Source organism: Mesoplodon bidens, assembly GCF_964165515.1.
Source record: "Mesoplodon bidens genome assembly, chromosome: 5".
In the NCBI taxonomy this organism is placed as follows: Eukaryota; Metazoa; Chordata; class Mammalia; order Artiodactyla; family Ziphiidae; genus Mesoplodon; species Mesoplodon bidens.
The window spans coordinates 4,588,850-4,604,608 of NC_138161.1; positions in this window are offsets into that span (position 1 = coordinate 4,588,850).

Genomic DNA, 15,759 nt, shown 5'->3' on the forward strand with positions numbered 1-15,759 from the left:
ACACCACAAAGGGGCGGAGCCAGGACCCGACCCTGGTCTCTGGTGCTGTCATTCTTGACCCTCTGCCCAGAGCTTCGGGCCACAGGCCTGGCCTCAAGAGGGACATCCCTGGACCAACAGAAGACACGGATTCTCCAGTCCTGTGAGGAGGAGGCACCAAGCAGTTGCATGGGCAATGGCTGCAGGGGTGAGGTCTGAGGACAGCTGGTCGGTGCCAGGCCCCCCGTGCTACCTTCCCTGGGCCTGTTCCCACTTCTGAAACATGGCAGGTTGGGCTGGAGCATCACTTCTCAACCTCGGTGTCCTGCCTTGAACAGCGTCCCCTCCAAAGTATGTCCAAGTCCTACACCTCGGTACCTATGGGTGTGACCCATGTGGAAATAGGGGCTTTGCAGATGTAATTCATTTAAGGATCATCCTGGATTTGGGGTGGGTCCTAAATCCACCGACTGGTGTCCTTAGGAGACCGAGGCAGAGGGGGAATAGTCACCCAGAAGAGGAGCACGGAGACAGACACCCAGGAGGAAAACCACGTGACGGAGGCAGAGATGGGGTGATGCGTCTACAGGCCGGGGAGCACCAAGGCCTGTCGGCCACCAGCAGAAGCTGGACAGGGGCCTGGGACAGACCCTGCCTCAAGAGCCCCCAGAGGGAACCGGATCTGTGACACTTGACCTCAGACTTCCAGCCTCCAGAACAGTGAGAGAATAAATGCGCTTTGTTTCAGCAGCTCTGGTTAACTCATACTCTCGGGTAGCATGAAGCCAGGGTGAGAGGAAAGCTATTCCTGCAAACTACCAATGCCAGTTTAAGCTACTTTACTTAGGGTTCTCACATAGTCATAAAAGCAAAGCAAACTTGTAAAGTCAACACAACCTAAATTTTTAAAATACCATTTAGATAAAGAGCATGACTTATCTTGATGGATTAGGTTTGGCTGAAAGGAGGCCTCTGCAATGACAAAGTTGTGCTTTTTCAGGCGGGGCCCCAACCCCACGCCTGTTCTCACTTTAACTAACAAACCACCTGGGCTGTGGCGGGGGTAGAGGGTAAACGCCCTAAGTCCACGTGGCCCTTTTTTCTTTTTTCTTTTTTATTCTTTTTTTTTTAACCTCTTTATTGGAGTTTAATTGCTTTACAATGGTGTGTTAGTTTCTGCTTTATAACAAAGTGAATCAGCTATACGTATACATATATCCCCATATCTCTTCCCTCTTGTGTCTCCCTCCCTCCCACCCTCCCTCTCCCACCCCTCTAGGTGGTCACAAAGCACTGAGCTGATCTCCCTGTGCTATGCGGCTGCTTCCCACTAGCTATCTATTTTACGTTTGGTAGTGTATATATGTCCACGCACGTGGCCCTTTTCTGTGTAGCCCACACAAGGAGGGTAACGCTGCCTGCCCCTGCCCCCGCCCCCGTCCCCGCCCCATCCCTGCACCAGCCCCCGCCCCCACCCCCACCCCGGGGCTGTATTTCATGGAGAGACACGTCCTGCTGTGGTTTGCTGGGCTCAGAGCCAGTGAGAGGAGCAGGGTCAGGCCGTTTGTCCAGTGGGTGTGGATGGACAGGCATCAGGCCCACCAGCCCCTTGCAGAGAGCGGGTGGCGTTCAGGTCCTGAAGATGTGAGTAGCCTGGTCTTTACTCCTGAGGAGCGACCAGTGGGGAAGGGGGGCTCCCCAGCGGGGAAAGGCCTCCTTTCAGGACACGAGTGGAGCCTCGTTTGTTTCCTGGGCCCGGTTTTCTTGAAGGCAGCCCTGTGTCTGTGTGCACCTGGGGAAGTGAAGGCCTTCGGGCTCTACCGAGATCCCTGTCTTGGCCTCTGGGTCCTCAGCTGTAAATCCAGTTACAGTCGGGGCCTGTCAGGTTCCCCCTAGGCCGAAAACTGGACCATCGTGCTCAGAGGCCGTATTGGGAGGGAAGAGTCTGGAAGTCGAAGGTGGCAGGAGGAAGACGTCAAGCACAGGGGGAGGGCCGGGCTGGGCGGGGCGGGGCGGGGCCTGGGGACGGAGCGGGAGTGGGAAGGCGGCCGGGCTGGCCCCCCGTGGCTGCTGTAAGGTGCTAGCGCGGGCTCAGCGGCTTAAGACATCGCGCGTTTATCAGCTCGCGGTGCTGCAGGCCGGAAGTCTGATGTGGGCCCGGCGGGGATAAAATCAGGTGGCGGCGGGGCCGGTTCCTTCCGTAAATCCCGGGGGAGAATTCTTCCCCTGCCTTTTCCAGCTTCTAGAAGCTGCCCATCTTCCTTGGCCTGTGGCCTCTTCCTCCATCCTCAAAGCCGGCCATCGCATCCCTCCCTCTTCGGCTCCCCCAAAGGTCTCCTCCTCTGACTGTCCTCCCCTGGGAGGGCGGTGGGCCAAGCCGGATAATCCAGGATAATCTCCCAGCCTAAAGATCCTTAATTGAAGCACAGCTGCAGAATCCCTGTCACCAGATAAATTAACACTCACATGTCCCAGGACCAGGATCATCGTCCCTGGCGGGGGGAGGGCGAGTGGCCTTTATACTGCCCACCATGGGCACCTCCACCTGAGAGCAGAGACATGGCCCATGGAAGATGCTCGATACCTGTACTGAATGAAAGAACAAGGGGTTAGATGAAGCCAAGTCTATGCTTGCTTGTTAGTTAATAATCCAGGAGATGTTCCAAGACCTTCTCCTGCTCCGGGAGCAGCTGGGTGAACGACGTATTCAGGGGGTGCCTCATAAGTGCTTCTGCCCACCTGCCTGCCTGCTTCGTGGCTTGAAGGTCGGCAGGCAGGTCGGAGAGTTCTATAAATAGAACCTTTACACCTCCGGACCTGCTGCCCAGGTCCGGTCCTGCGGAGGGTGAGGTTGGGGGCAGGCTTCCCCTTGGCCCCCTCCTTGCTGTCCTAGGGGTGCTGAGCCAGTGTCCACTTCTGCCCTTGGAGCTGCCTGCTAGGCACACCTAGGAGTCAGAAAGAAAGGACCTGTGACAACACAAAAAGGGCCCTTGTCCTGGACCTTAGGGAAAGAATTAGTGACTACTGCGTGAGAATAATAACAATTAGGCCATTAAAGAGACGGGCCAGGTGAATCTGCCTTCCTACTCCCTACCCCCAGACTGAACCTTCAACCCCACTGGACAATCCGCCTCCACTGCAGGTGTCCCGGTCCCCAGGGCAACTGGGAATCATTTCACAAACAGAAGTTTATGGTCTTGTGGGAATGGAGAGTTGAGGAAATGTCAAGGGGCAAAGTTTTCATTTATAGCATCTGTGTATGTAGGTGTTAGGCCAGGTGTCAGCTACATTCTACCCAGAATGACTAAGCTGGCCTCCTGGCCATTTATTTGTCTGTCAGCAGTATGACTCTAGTGCTTTTGGCCATAAATAATAGAATCCCTAACTCTCAGAGGCAAAAGCAATACTTTCTTTAAAAAAATTTTTTTGTGTATTTTTTAAAATGAAGTATAGTTGATAACAATACTTTCAATTGCCTCATGAACTGTGGAGGGAGGGCACTGAGTTGAAGAGATTTTCTTGGCTTTCCCCACAGTGACAAGATGGCTGCAGGGGCTCCAGTCATCACATCCTCCTAGGACAACAGCCAATGCAGGGAGAGGCAGGCAGCAAAGGGCTTCTTTTCTCACAGCTCTTTTATTACCTTGTCCAGAAGCCCTTGGGGACTTCACCTTCCTGACCACTGACCAGACAGAGTCCCACTGCCACTGCCGGACTCAAGCACTTTAAAGAAAAGGGAACAGGGAGCAGGGAGCTTCCTGAAGTGTCCGGTCTCTGCAGTGGACAGCCTGTGTCCCCTTCCACCCCCATGTGCACACACACACACACACACACAGAGACACACATGCACACACTCACTTTTGGTCCAAGCAGTTCCCAAGGGGCGAGGCTAACCCCTTCTCAGGAGTGGACACCCCAGCAAGACCTGAATCCGTCAGGGCTTCCCCCACCAGGCCCTGAGGAATGAGTGAGGGGTGGTCTCTGTGATCCTGCCCAGCACTTTTTCTGGCACAGTCTGGAAGGAGGTGCCCACTGGAGTTAGCCAGTGGCCAGGACCTAGCTGGAGCTTCAGGGCCACCTGCTCTTTTCTTTCTTTCTTTTTTTTTTTTTTAAGGTTTTTTTAATTGAATTAAAACAACAGCATACAATTTTTTTTGCAATTATAAGGTTAATATAGAAATAAGTGAAAAATTAATCCTATGACATCTGGATCAACTACCTGAATTTTCGAAGTGAATAAGAAATATGCAATTTTCATTTTATCAACTGACTTTGGCCAACAAGTGAAAAACACATCAATCCTTGTGATGATTTCTGTGGGATGCCTGTCAAGCATTGCAAGTAATAGAGAATGTATCAGACTACAGAGCAATAAAGAGATTTATAGCAGAAACACTGATTAAAATGATGAATGTCCCAAACTGTGGAAGGAGCATTTTGCTAGAAGTTGCAGACGGATGGGTTTTGTGTGAAGGCAGCGCCCTAGAAGGCCCCCTCGCCCCCCCCGCCCCAGCCCCATGGCTCGGCTGTGGGGCTGCTGAGCTCCTCATTTCCCGCAGCCAGTCTGTGAGCCACCCAGAAAGGACAAGTCCACATTTTGTTTATAGCCTTGCAGACTCTTTTCTAAGCAGATGAACGCGTACCCTTTTCCTTTAAAAAAATAAAAATGAGGTCGTAATCCACAACCCATCTTGTGATCTCCGTTTTTCTTTTGGGAAGATGGGGACACTTTGTCAGGGAATATTCTTCTGCAGCCGATGTTAGTCGCGTCCCTGCCGCACACATGCGCCTGGGCTGGTGCAGCTCAGCCCACTTCACCCCTCAACACCCTGAGTCTTCCTCGTTTCCTGGTGGGCAGCAGCCTCTGCTTGAGTGACGGGGGCACCTGGCAGGGCTGCCACCTGCACAGTCCCCTCATCCAAAAGTGCCGAATTTGGGAACTGCACCCAAACTACTTTTTCCAATCACTGTTCTCATCACAGTTCCATCTCTGTGGGTGCTCAGACCGTCATCAGACCCCTGAGATTCCCTCTTGAGGGTTAATTATTCATGTGGCCCGGGACCCACAGCTGCCAAAGTCCACTCCATTCCCTCCCCCATGCCTGCAGAAGCTGCCCTTTTGGACTCAGGTGCCAAGGAGGAGAGAGCAATTGTTACTGGAGTCAGAAGGTGCAGAACGCCCAGTTAAATGTGAATTCTAGCTGAAGAACCAATAATTGGGGGGTACAAGTATATCCTGTGCCATATTTGTTTATCTGACATTCAAGTTCAAGTTTAACCGGGCATCCTGCTTTCGTTTTTCTCCCCTAAATCTGGCAAGCCTGCATGGAGAGACAGCCCAGAAACCAGCATCTCAGGGAGCACTGTCCCCACCGCCCCCCCGCCCCCCCCCACCCCGCCGAAAAGCTAGAACAGAGGCCTGTTGGGCGGGGCTGGAGCTGAGCCCAGGGAGTGTGCCGTAGAGTGAATGCTTCTCCCTTCCTCCGCCCTCCAGCTGCAGCCAGTGCCTCTCCTTGTCTGAGCCCAGACAGCTGATCAGGCAGCCTGGGAGGTGTGGCATGTGGGACTCAGCCCCGAGATGAGAGGCCAGCGGCTCCAGGACAGATGCGGCTTGAGCCCGCGCAGCAGAAGGCCAGGGTCCTATGTGTTGCTCCCCACGCTTTCTCTGGGTGTGTAACTTTCAGAAGTTGTAATATCCCAGAGTACAGAGTTCTGTAGTGTACTTGACTCTTCCAGAATTGTGCACTTAGGGTCCGTGATTTCCCACTGAAACTCTGCGGGGCAGAGGGCTGCAGAGAAGCTTCCAGACCCGCGCTTGGGGAGGATTTCAGTGGCCCTATGGCTGGGCTCCCTCCTGTTTTCCTAACCCGAGGCTGCCACCAGTTTGCTAAGGTCTGGGTAGAGGCTGCCCCACATACCCAGGTGTTGGGAGGCATCAGACACACCAGGGACATGAGGCTCGGGCCGCGCCGTGAACATTCTTATTCACGGACAAGAACTTGAACTTTGGGTCATGGTCACACCCACACATGGCTGTCTGTGAGATCTTCATGCCTGTGGAGGTTTGAATGAGAACCAAAGCACAGCAGGTGGTTCTGAGAATATGCGGTGTTTCCTCGCCCCACTACATGTGTGTGTGCGCGCGCGCACACACACACACACACACACACACCGTGTAAGAACTTGTCTTGTGAAAGAAAGAGTCCCTTTTGTAGACCAAGTTTATAGACTTATTTTATCCATATCGTCAGTGGTTTGGTTTTCTCAGAAATAAGAAAAGTATGGATATAAATGTCATGGCATTTGAAAAAAAGTATGAGATTAGCGTCTCTCTCAGGTCTTAGCTGCCACCATGGTCCTGCCTTTGGAAAGCGTTTGGTTGGAGCCATGGTATGAGTTCTAGGGGCTGCAGTCCAGTTTGGAAAGCTTCCCTTTGTCTATGGAAGGCTGCAGAGGGAAGATGCGGGAAGTCACAGTGATCTCCATTGTCACCCTGTGCTGATGCCTGGTGTGGAAAATGTGATTCTGGCTTGATTCTGTCACACTTGATTCTGGCTGCAGGTTGGGACTAATTTTAGCAGTTGGACTGGCCTGGAGGAGGCCCAGGGGCAGCCTCCGCATGGGGCAGGGCAGGGGCAGGGCCTCCCCGGCAGCCGTCCAGTGAAGCCAGAGAAGGAAAAGTGCCCATGCGCTCTGGCACTTTCCCTTGCAGCCTGCGTCTGTGTGAGCATCCCCTGCGTGGGCTGAGTCACCTCCCTAACTGTGCTTGGGAAACACCTGGAAGGCTGTTGAATTGGGAAGTGGACAGGGGGTTTGGACCCTGCCCTGCTCTGATCCCACACGATGGGTGGCCCAAACCTTGGGAAGGACGGTCCTGGCCTGTCTGGTACTGGGCTCTGACCCCCTTAGAGGCCTGACGGCAAGGGTGAGGGTCTAAAGGAAACGTGCTGAGTCCTGGCTTTGCAGCCCCACACTGCACACGGAGACCACGCACACCTCCTTGTGAAATGGACACTGAGCCCACGAGTAAGTGGCTTACCAGCGTTCACCTTCGTGATGGTGGTCATGGTCCCTGGCTGGCATCAGACTCCGAGGGTGGGGCGGCAATGTACCCAGGCAGGGACTCAGCGTCCCTCCCCAGTGGGAGCTGCCCTTTCCCCGAGGGTGTGGACCCACATGTATCCTGCCCTCCTTCCTCATTTCCTGAGCTGGAGAAGACCTGAGTCAGCCTGTGAAGGTGGTAGAGGAGACCGCCTTCCGCAAAGAAACATAAATGCCAAGCTGGGTGACCGCTGCCTGGAGCCGCCTCCAGAGAGGGCGTGGCCCAAACCTCCTGAAGATCACAGACTGTCGGTGCCAGGGGTTTGAGATCATCTATCTTGACGTTTGTCAAGCATGTCACTTGGAAAAAGGTTTGGAGGCTGAATCCTCTTGGTTAAATGCCCTGCAGGACTGCTCAAGGCCTTGACTGCTCACCTGCTCAGGGACTCAATAAACAGGGGTATGGGTGCAGCATTTCACCAGGTGTATTTGACTTCAACTTATTATTATTTTTTTTTTTGCCGTACGCGGGGCTCTCACTGTTGTGGCCTCTCCCGTTGCGGAGCACAGGCTCCGGGCGCTCAGGCTCAGCGGCCATGGCTCACGGGCCCAGCCGCTCTGCGGCATGTGGGATCTTCCCGGACCAGGGCACGAACCCGTGTCCCCTGCATCGGCAGGTGGACTCTCAACCACTGCGCCACCAGGGAAGCCCTCAACTTATTTTTAAAAGTCAGGTGTATTGGGATACAGCTGGCATAGAGTAAAACTCAGTTCTACGAGTTTTGACTAATCACACCATTGTGTCACCACCACTACAATCCAGAATAGAACATAGCCACCACCCCAAAGTGCCCCCTGCCCCTTTACAGTCAATCTACCACTTCTGCCCCAGCCCCTGGCAACCAGTGATTGATTCCAATCTCTGCTGAATGGATGCCCAGAATGTCATCTCAGTGGAATCTTCCAGCAGGTGGCTGCTCTGTGTGGCTCTTTCATGCAGCATAATATATTCGCACTGCATCCATGTTGTTGCATGCATATGTCTGTAGATTCTTCCTTGTCATTGCTGAATAATATCCACTCTTGGTGTTACCCTAATTTGTTTATCTATCTACCAGCTGATGGACCTTTGGGTGGTCTCCAGTTTGGGGTGATTGTGAAGAAAGCTGCCATAAACATGTGTATACAAGTTTTGGTGTAAACATTAGTTTTTATTTCTTGGGGATCTACAATTAGCATTGCTGGGTCATTTAGTGAGTCTATGTTGAACTTCATAAGAACTTGCCAACCTGTTTTCCAAAGTGGCTCTTCTAGTAGGCATTCTTATCAGTGATGTGTGCAAACTTCGTTTGCTCCACAACCCCACCAGCACTTGGTATTGTGTATTATTATTGTTGTTATTGTTATTATACCCATTCTAGTGGACTGTAGTAGTGTCTCCTTGTGGTTTAATTTGCATTCTTCTAATGACCGAGCATCTTTATGTGGGCCTCTGGGATTCCTCAGTATCCATTCGTCTTTTTTAGCAATACCTTTTTCTTTTTTTCCCCTGCTGGAGTATTTGATGGGAAATGCTCTTCTGACCCAATCTCTTCATTTTAAAGATGAAGAAGAAAGTCATCACCGGAGGGGTTATGTGACCTGCCTGACGTTGCTCAGTAGCAGCACTGCTGGGATGAGAACTCACACTCAGCTCTGCAGGCAGCTCTCTTCCTTGTAATGTACAGAGAAGAAGAATAAACCCCAAAGCAACTGAGAAAGATTTCTCTTTCTCCTCAACTCAAAATATAAAGTACCCCCTTTTATAAAGAAAAAAGTTAGCTCAATGGCCCTTGATCTTTTCTGGGAGCTCTTCAAGGGACTTCAGGTTTAACATGGTAGATTGAAGATATACATTTATCAGGTCCTTTAAAAAATCCTCCAGAACACCAGCACGGCAACAGTAAGAAGTCACCTCACAAGAACAAAGAGTCGAAGAGGAAGAACCAGCAGGCAGAGATGTCCATGAAAATTTCGATGCACAGACAATCTTTTCTCCCTTTTTTTGCTGACAGAACCCCCGTTTTGGCTGGGGCCATCATGCTCCCAGTTGTCTTGTGTCCCAGAGCTCCTGTCCCTAAGGGTGTCCATGTGGTCTTGTGTAAGTGGAAGTCTGCTGGAGATCCTGGGAACATAGCATTCCTACATCGGAGCCACTCCTTCTCCACCATCTTTTCTTTTTTTTCCCCTCCTTCTCTCTCCTTGGAATGTGGACCTGAGGCTGGAGTGGAGTGGCTATCTTGTGACCATGAGGTTGAAAGCCACAGGATGAGGATGGCAGAGCAGAAACACAGAAGGAAACTGGGACAGTGATAACATCACAGGCTGCTGTCCTAGCCCTGGATGTTTGGGTAAGAACATTAAAATGCTGTTCGGTTGAGCCATTGAATGGGGTTCTGCTACATGCAGCCAAATGTAATCTGTAAGTGATGCACTGGCACCGCAGACCAGTGAAAAAGTGAAGCAAGACTACCTGCCAAAATGATCACAAACCTACACAAGCAACTGACGTGCAAAACTCCAGAATGGCTGAAGAATTGGAGGCACCAAGGTTGGAGTGAGGGGCTAGCTGAACACTGTAGAACGGAAACACAGAATGTATGTCATAAGAAACACTTAGACCCTAAGGTTTCCTCCCCCATCCCACAGAGACAGACAACTGTTCCACCTCCATTGAAGAGAACTTAGGATGTATACACTGCAGAGAAATTAAACCAGACAGGCTCTGGGCTTGGTGACTCAAGGAAGAGCAGAAAGAAGAAAACGTTACCAAAGAAACAATACAAAAAATTTGCTGGAACTGCAGGACATAACTTTCCTGATTGAAAGAGTGAACCAAGTTTCCCAACAAAACATGAAACAACTTCATCTTGAAATTTCAAAACACTGGGGATTTTAAAAATCCTTAATATTTATAGAGGAAAAACAATGGGATAAAATCAAAGTATCAGAATTTCTCAATAATAATATTAGAAAGCAGAAAATAATGAAGCAATGCCTTCAAAGCTCTAAAAAAAGTTTTATCTGGAATTCTTTATCTATACAAATTGTCAATCAAAGGGTGGAATAAAGATGTTTAAAAATATGTAAGATTTTTAAGATTTAAAAATTGTACCTCACATTCATTCTTTCTCAGGAAGCTACTGGAGGATGTGCTTCACTTGAGCAAGAAAGTAAACCCAGAAAGAGAAAGACGTGGGACACAGGACACACTGTATGTAGCACAGAAAATTACAAAGAGATTCTCACTGAAGTTGAAGGGAACTCTCGGGAGGAGAGCTGTGCCACAAGCCAAGAGTTCAACTGTCCAGATACAAACGGGAAGACGAGAGCTCCAGAAAGGATGTCTCCACTGGAAAAACAAACAACAACAAAACAAAACAAAACGTGAATGATTACCTGACGTGTGTGATTTTGTTGAGAGGAGTTTTTCAGGTTTGTCAGATAAAGTTGGGGAATAAGTGGTCCGTAGTATATAAAAAAAATTGAGGCAATAGTTAACTCCAGGAAAAACAAAATGTTGCACAAGAAAAAGTAATCTTAGTGCCATAAGTGGCTGAGTTATTATGGAGTCATAATAATGCCAATCCTAAACATTGGTTTGGCCAAAGATTATGATATAAGTAAATTATGAAGATGGTGGGTAGGATGGAAGAGGCTGAGAACATGTGGTGGGTGGTGGTGTAAGTGCACTAAAATGGAAAAAAACAAGAAATAATACGGTAGTCATGTTAGTTAAAAATGTGGAGGTATAGATTAAAAAATAAAACAGTTAAGAGACTTGAATGTAAGTAACTCAAGGGGAAGGGAATGGGAGGTGGGAAGGGGTATGGTGACAAACACAAACCTTGCAACACTGACTTTTAAAACAATGTTATAAAAATTAATTAAAAAGGAAGAAACAATAATCTTAATAAAAATTACAAACTCTCCTGTCAGGAGAAGATCTGGACACTCCCTCTGAGCTGGTTTTAGAAACCCAAACCCAGTTGTGTGGACCTCAGGGCAGGCATGCTAGGTTGCCTGAGACTCTCCTTTATGCTGTGGTCCAGTGGCTCCAGTGGACCTTGCCGCAGAGCCGGCTAAAGTCTGAGCACAGGCTTAACGTGACTAAAAATCATCTCCTTCCTTTGGCAGATTTATGGGTTGGTACAGGTGGATTTATTGCTGTGCAGGCAGCCACCTAGTAACAAATGAGGGGTTCCAACATGTTGGACTGGCAACAGAGACAGTGGGGAAAATGGAAACTGTCCCCCCAGTGCTATTGTATTGTCCTTTTCCCTACTGTCTTCTTCAGAGTCTTTTTGTTTTCTTTCCCAGTGGAACCCAAATGCTGGTGTTTAAGCATTAAAGGAGCCTGGGAGCTTCTCCTGCCAGACAGTGGTTTCCTGTCCTGTCCTGACACTCTGACATGCCGCATACTTTGGTGATAGATGGGAGATTCTCCTGCAGCCAGCTCCGCTCCCCCCACCCCCAGGGATTCCTGAGGTCCCTGGTGCCCCAGGGGAGAGCGTGGAAGGGAGGGGTAGCCTGCTCTCATCCCTCTGCTCACATCACAAGGTCACATGTGATTTTGTGTCCAATTCCGAGAAATTGGAGTCGATCTGTTTAACTTGTGTATTAGTTTTCCTGTGGCTGTCATAACAAATTATACAAATTGGGTGGTTTAAACAACAGAAATTTATTTTCCCACAGTTCTGGGGGCCAGAAGTCCAAGATTAAGGTGTCGGCGGGCTGGTTTCATCTGAAGTCTCCCGGGGCAGACCCTTCCAAGCCTGTCTCCTAACTTCTGGCGGCTGCTGGCAGTCCTTGGCGCTCCTTGGCTTGTAGATGGTTCACTGCAGTCTCTGCCTCCATCTTCACATGGCTTTCGTCTCTTGATGTCTCATCACATTGTCCTCCCTCTGTTTGTGTCTGTGTCCAAATTTCTTTTTCCTTATAAGGACACCAGTCATATTGGGTTTAGGGCCCATCCCAACCTAGTATGACCTCATCTTAACTTGATTACATCTGCAAAGACCCTACTTCTAAATAAGGTCACATTCACGGGTACTGGGCAGTAGGGGATGGACATATCTGTTAGGGGGACACAATTCAACACCCTCCTGGCTGGCTTCACCCTCAACGGCTGCTCAAGACTTCCCCACCCTGGAAAACCCTTTCTTCCACATGCTGACCCTAGAAGCTACATTCCTGTCGCTGTCCCTCTTCCCTTGTCACCAAACTTCTTGAAAACGTCCTTCTGGTTCCCCATGAGCACCATCCACCCAGCCCATGCCTGCTTCCTGCTTATGCTCCAGCACCCGTGCCCAGCTCCCCTCAACTCTGAACAACTTTTGTCTCCTTCCAAAGTCCACTGCACCCTCAAAGGTCAGAGGTCAAGCCAGTGTGCTGGAGACTGAGAGGGGCCCACACAGTGGGCCTCCCAACTGACCGACTGATGCTGGGCAGGGGCCCCTGACCTTTCGAAACCTCAGCTTCCTCATCCGGAAAGTGGGGATGGTGGTGCTTTCCTCCTTGGATGACTGTGGGAATTAAACGAAATACACAAGCCACATACTCAGGCTTAGTGCATGGCATCTAATAGGAGCTCAGTAAACAGTGACTATAATTATCAATTAAATGTAGTTTTCCGGTAAGTGGTGGCCTCCCAGGGTGCCGCTGTGTGCGTTCAGGGTCAGTTCGTGAGTTGCCGGGCACACCTGCAATGACTCACCTCCTGCAGGGGCTATTCTGGGGCCAACCGCTCCTCCCTGGGCTGTGACAACGGTGCTTCCCTGGGACAATGAAGACAAACAGGTTGGCACCGTCAGCCAGGCTCAGCCAGGTCCTCCCGGGAAGCCCAGGTGGGAGCAGGCAGTTGGCAGGACGTGGGCCCCGCCCGCCACAGCTTCCCCGTGTGAGGGGCGGCGGCCATGGGGTCGGGTCGTTGGAAAGAGCTTAGAGCTCAGAACTGGAGGCCTGGGCTGGGCCTTGGGGGCGGCCAGGTCACTCCGTGGGCCTGAGCTGCCCGCGTCCGCCTCCCACGCCCGGCGCTGGGGCATCCGCTGCCGGGAGAGAACCGCGGTGAGTCTTCATCTCCATCACCTGCCTCCCACGTGGGTCTCTGTCTCCGGGTCTCTCCGCTCCCTGAGACAAGTTGGTGACACGTGGATGGACCTTCACTTGCCGGGGAGGGAGACGTCAGGGTTTGGTGAACTGTTCCTCCCGTGGATGCTTTGTTTGTTTAACTGTGGTAAAATACACAAAACATAAATGTACCATTTCAACCATTTTTAAGCATACAGGTGAGTAACATTAAATCTGTTCACAGTGTTCTACAGCCATCACCACCGTCTGTCTCCAGAACTCTTTTATCTTTCCAGCCTGAAACTCTGCCCGTATGAAACACTCACTCCCATCTCCCCCCAGCCCCTGGCCCCCATCATCCTACTTTCTGTCTCTATGAATTGGACTCCTCTAGGGCCTCACGTAAGCGGAATCATACAGTGTTTGATCTTTCATGACTGGCTTCTTTCACTAAGCATCATGTCCTCAGGGTTTATCCACTTTGTAGCAGGTGTCGGAATGTCCTTCCTCTTTAAGACGGGACACTATTGCATTGTGTGGATGGACCACATTCTGCTTGTCCATTCATCCATCCATGGACACTCGAGGGGCCTCCATTCTTGGCTATTGTGGGTAATGCTGCTATGAACGTAGGGTGTGTAAATACCTGTTTGAGTCCCTGCTTTCAATTCTTTTGAGTATATACCCAGAAGTAGAGTTGCTGGGCCATATGCTAATTCTATGTTTAATTTTTCGAGGAATCGTGAACGTTGCATTTTATTTAATTTTTTTTTATTGAAGTATAGTTGATTTACAATATCATGTTAATTTCAGGTGTACAGCACAGCGATTCAGTTATACACACACGTGTCTATTCTTCTTCAGATTCTCTTCCCTTATACGTTATTACAAAATATTGAGTATAGTTCCCTGTGCTACACAGTAGGTCCTTGTTGGTTATCTATTTTATACAGAGTAGGGTGTATATGTTAATCCCAACCTTCTAATTTATCCCAATGTTGCATTTTAAAGCAGGGGTTTAAAAACGCGTTATCAAAAGTAAGACGCTTGGAGCAGAATGGAGAAAGTGCCTGGATCTTGCCAACCCAGACAGACTGGGGCTGGAATTCTGGCTCTGTAATCACATTCAAGTTACTTCACTTTCCTGAGCCTCAATTTCCTCGTCTGTAAAATGGGAGTAATGCCACCCACCTCATGTCATGCTGGGTTTTGAGAAATTTCAACTTAATTAGGAAAGTTGGGAAGGCTAATGGCTTGGAGCAAGGATTGAAAAGCCACTCCTTGCACCTGTTTTTGTGCTGCCTGAGAGCCAGAAGAGTTCCCACATTTTTTAAGGGTTGTAAAAAAATGTAGAAGAACAGGTCTCAGAGTCCGTATGTGGCCGGCAAAGCCTAAAGTATTTACTCCCGGGCCTTTTTAGGAAAAAGTTTGTGATGCTTCGTTTAGATAATGGGCTCTGAGGTCAGAGTACTTGGGTTCAAGGACAAACTGTGTGACCTTGACCAAGTCCCTCTGTCCATCTGTACCTCGGTCTCCTCGTCTGTAAAGTGGGGATAACAATGCCTGTGGCTTATTGTCTAATCTGTCAAGTCTCTGCTCAACATGGCCATGCTTTGCTCCTTCTAGCACATTCTGTAATGTGTGTCTCCTGTTTTCTGTGTGGTCTGTCTCCCCAGCTAGGATGGAAGGCTCACCCGGGCAGGGAAGTTGAGATGCTTTGCTTGCTGATGGGTCTTTGAACTTTACAGAGAGGAGGCACTCAGTAGGTATTTGCTGAGAGAATTCAGACCCCAGAGGGAAATGTGAGAAGATGAGTTAGCACACGAAGGACATTGAGACGGTGGTGGGATGGGTGAGTGCCCAGCACAGAGTTAGCCCCGGGCTGGCACGAGACCCCCGGGTACCTGGGGGGGACGGTCTTCCTACAGGGCAGGTTCTCGGGGGTACGTGCTCTGGGCACCAGCTCTGCCCCAAACTTGGTAGATGAAAGAGCAGGAAACACAGTGGAAAAGACCAGCGTGCTCCCTGGAGGCTGACACACGGGGTGTGGTGCCAGCAGGGCTACAGACCAGCCCCATGATCCAAGGCAAACATGGTTAGCTCCCTGGGACCTGCCCGACTGGTCCCCACACCTGCTTGAGCAAAGGCGTCGAGATGAGATGACGGGTCCTGTTTGCTGCAGTGTCCTCAGGGTGTTGGAGCCACCCTCTTCAGCAGCCCAGCTCTACCGAGGTGACCAATGCCTGAACTCCACTCTCTCAGGTGACCCCCATAATATCCCACCAGGAGGCTTTGTCCCTATTTGACAAATGAAGGCACTGAGGCTCTCAGTGAGACCGAAATGCTCACTCAGGCTCACTGTTGCTGCGTCACATTGCCAGGCCTTGACCCGGGACAGCATACCACGGGGTCTTCTACTGTGCCGAGAATGGGCGAATAGAAGATACACCTAAGAAGGTGGGCATTAGAATCACTGACCTTCTGAGGAAGAGGTGGGAAGACAGACCATCTTTTCTGGAAGAACCAGGGATGAAGTGGGTGGCTCTCCAGGCAAGGCCCGTGGCTGGGGGCGGGGGATGGGGGAGATGGGGGAGGGGCTTGATTTCGTGCTGCAGAGACACAGACTCCTCT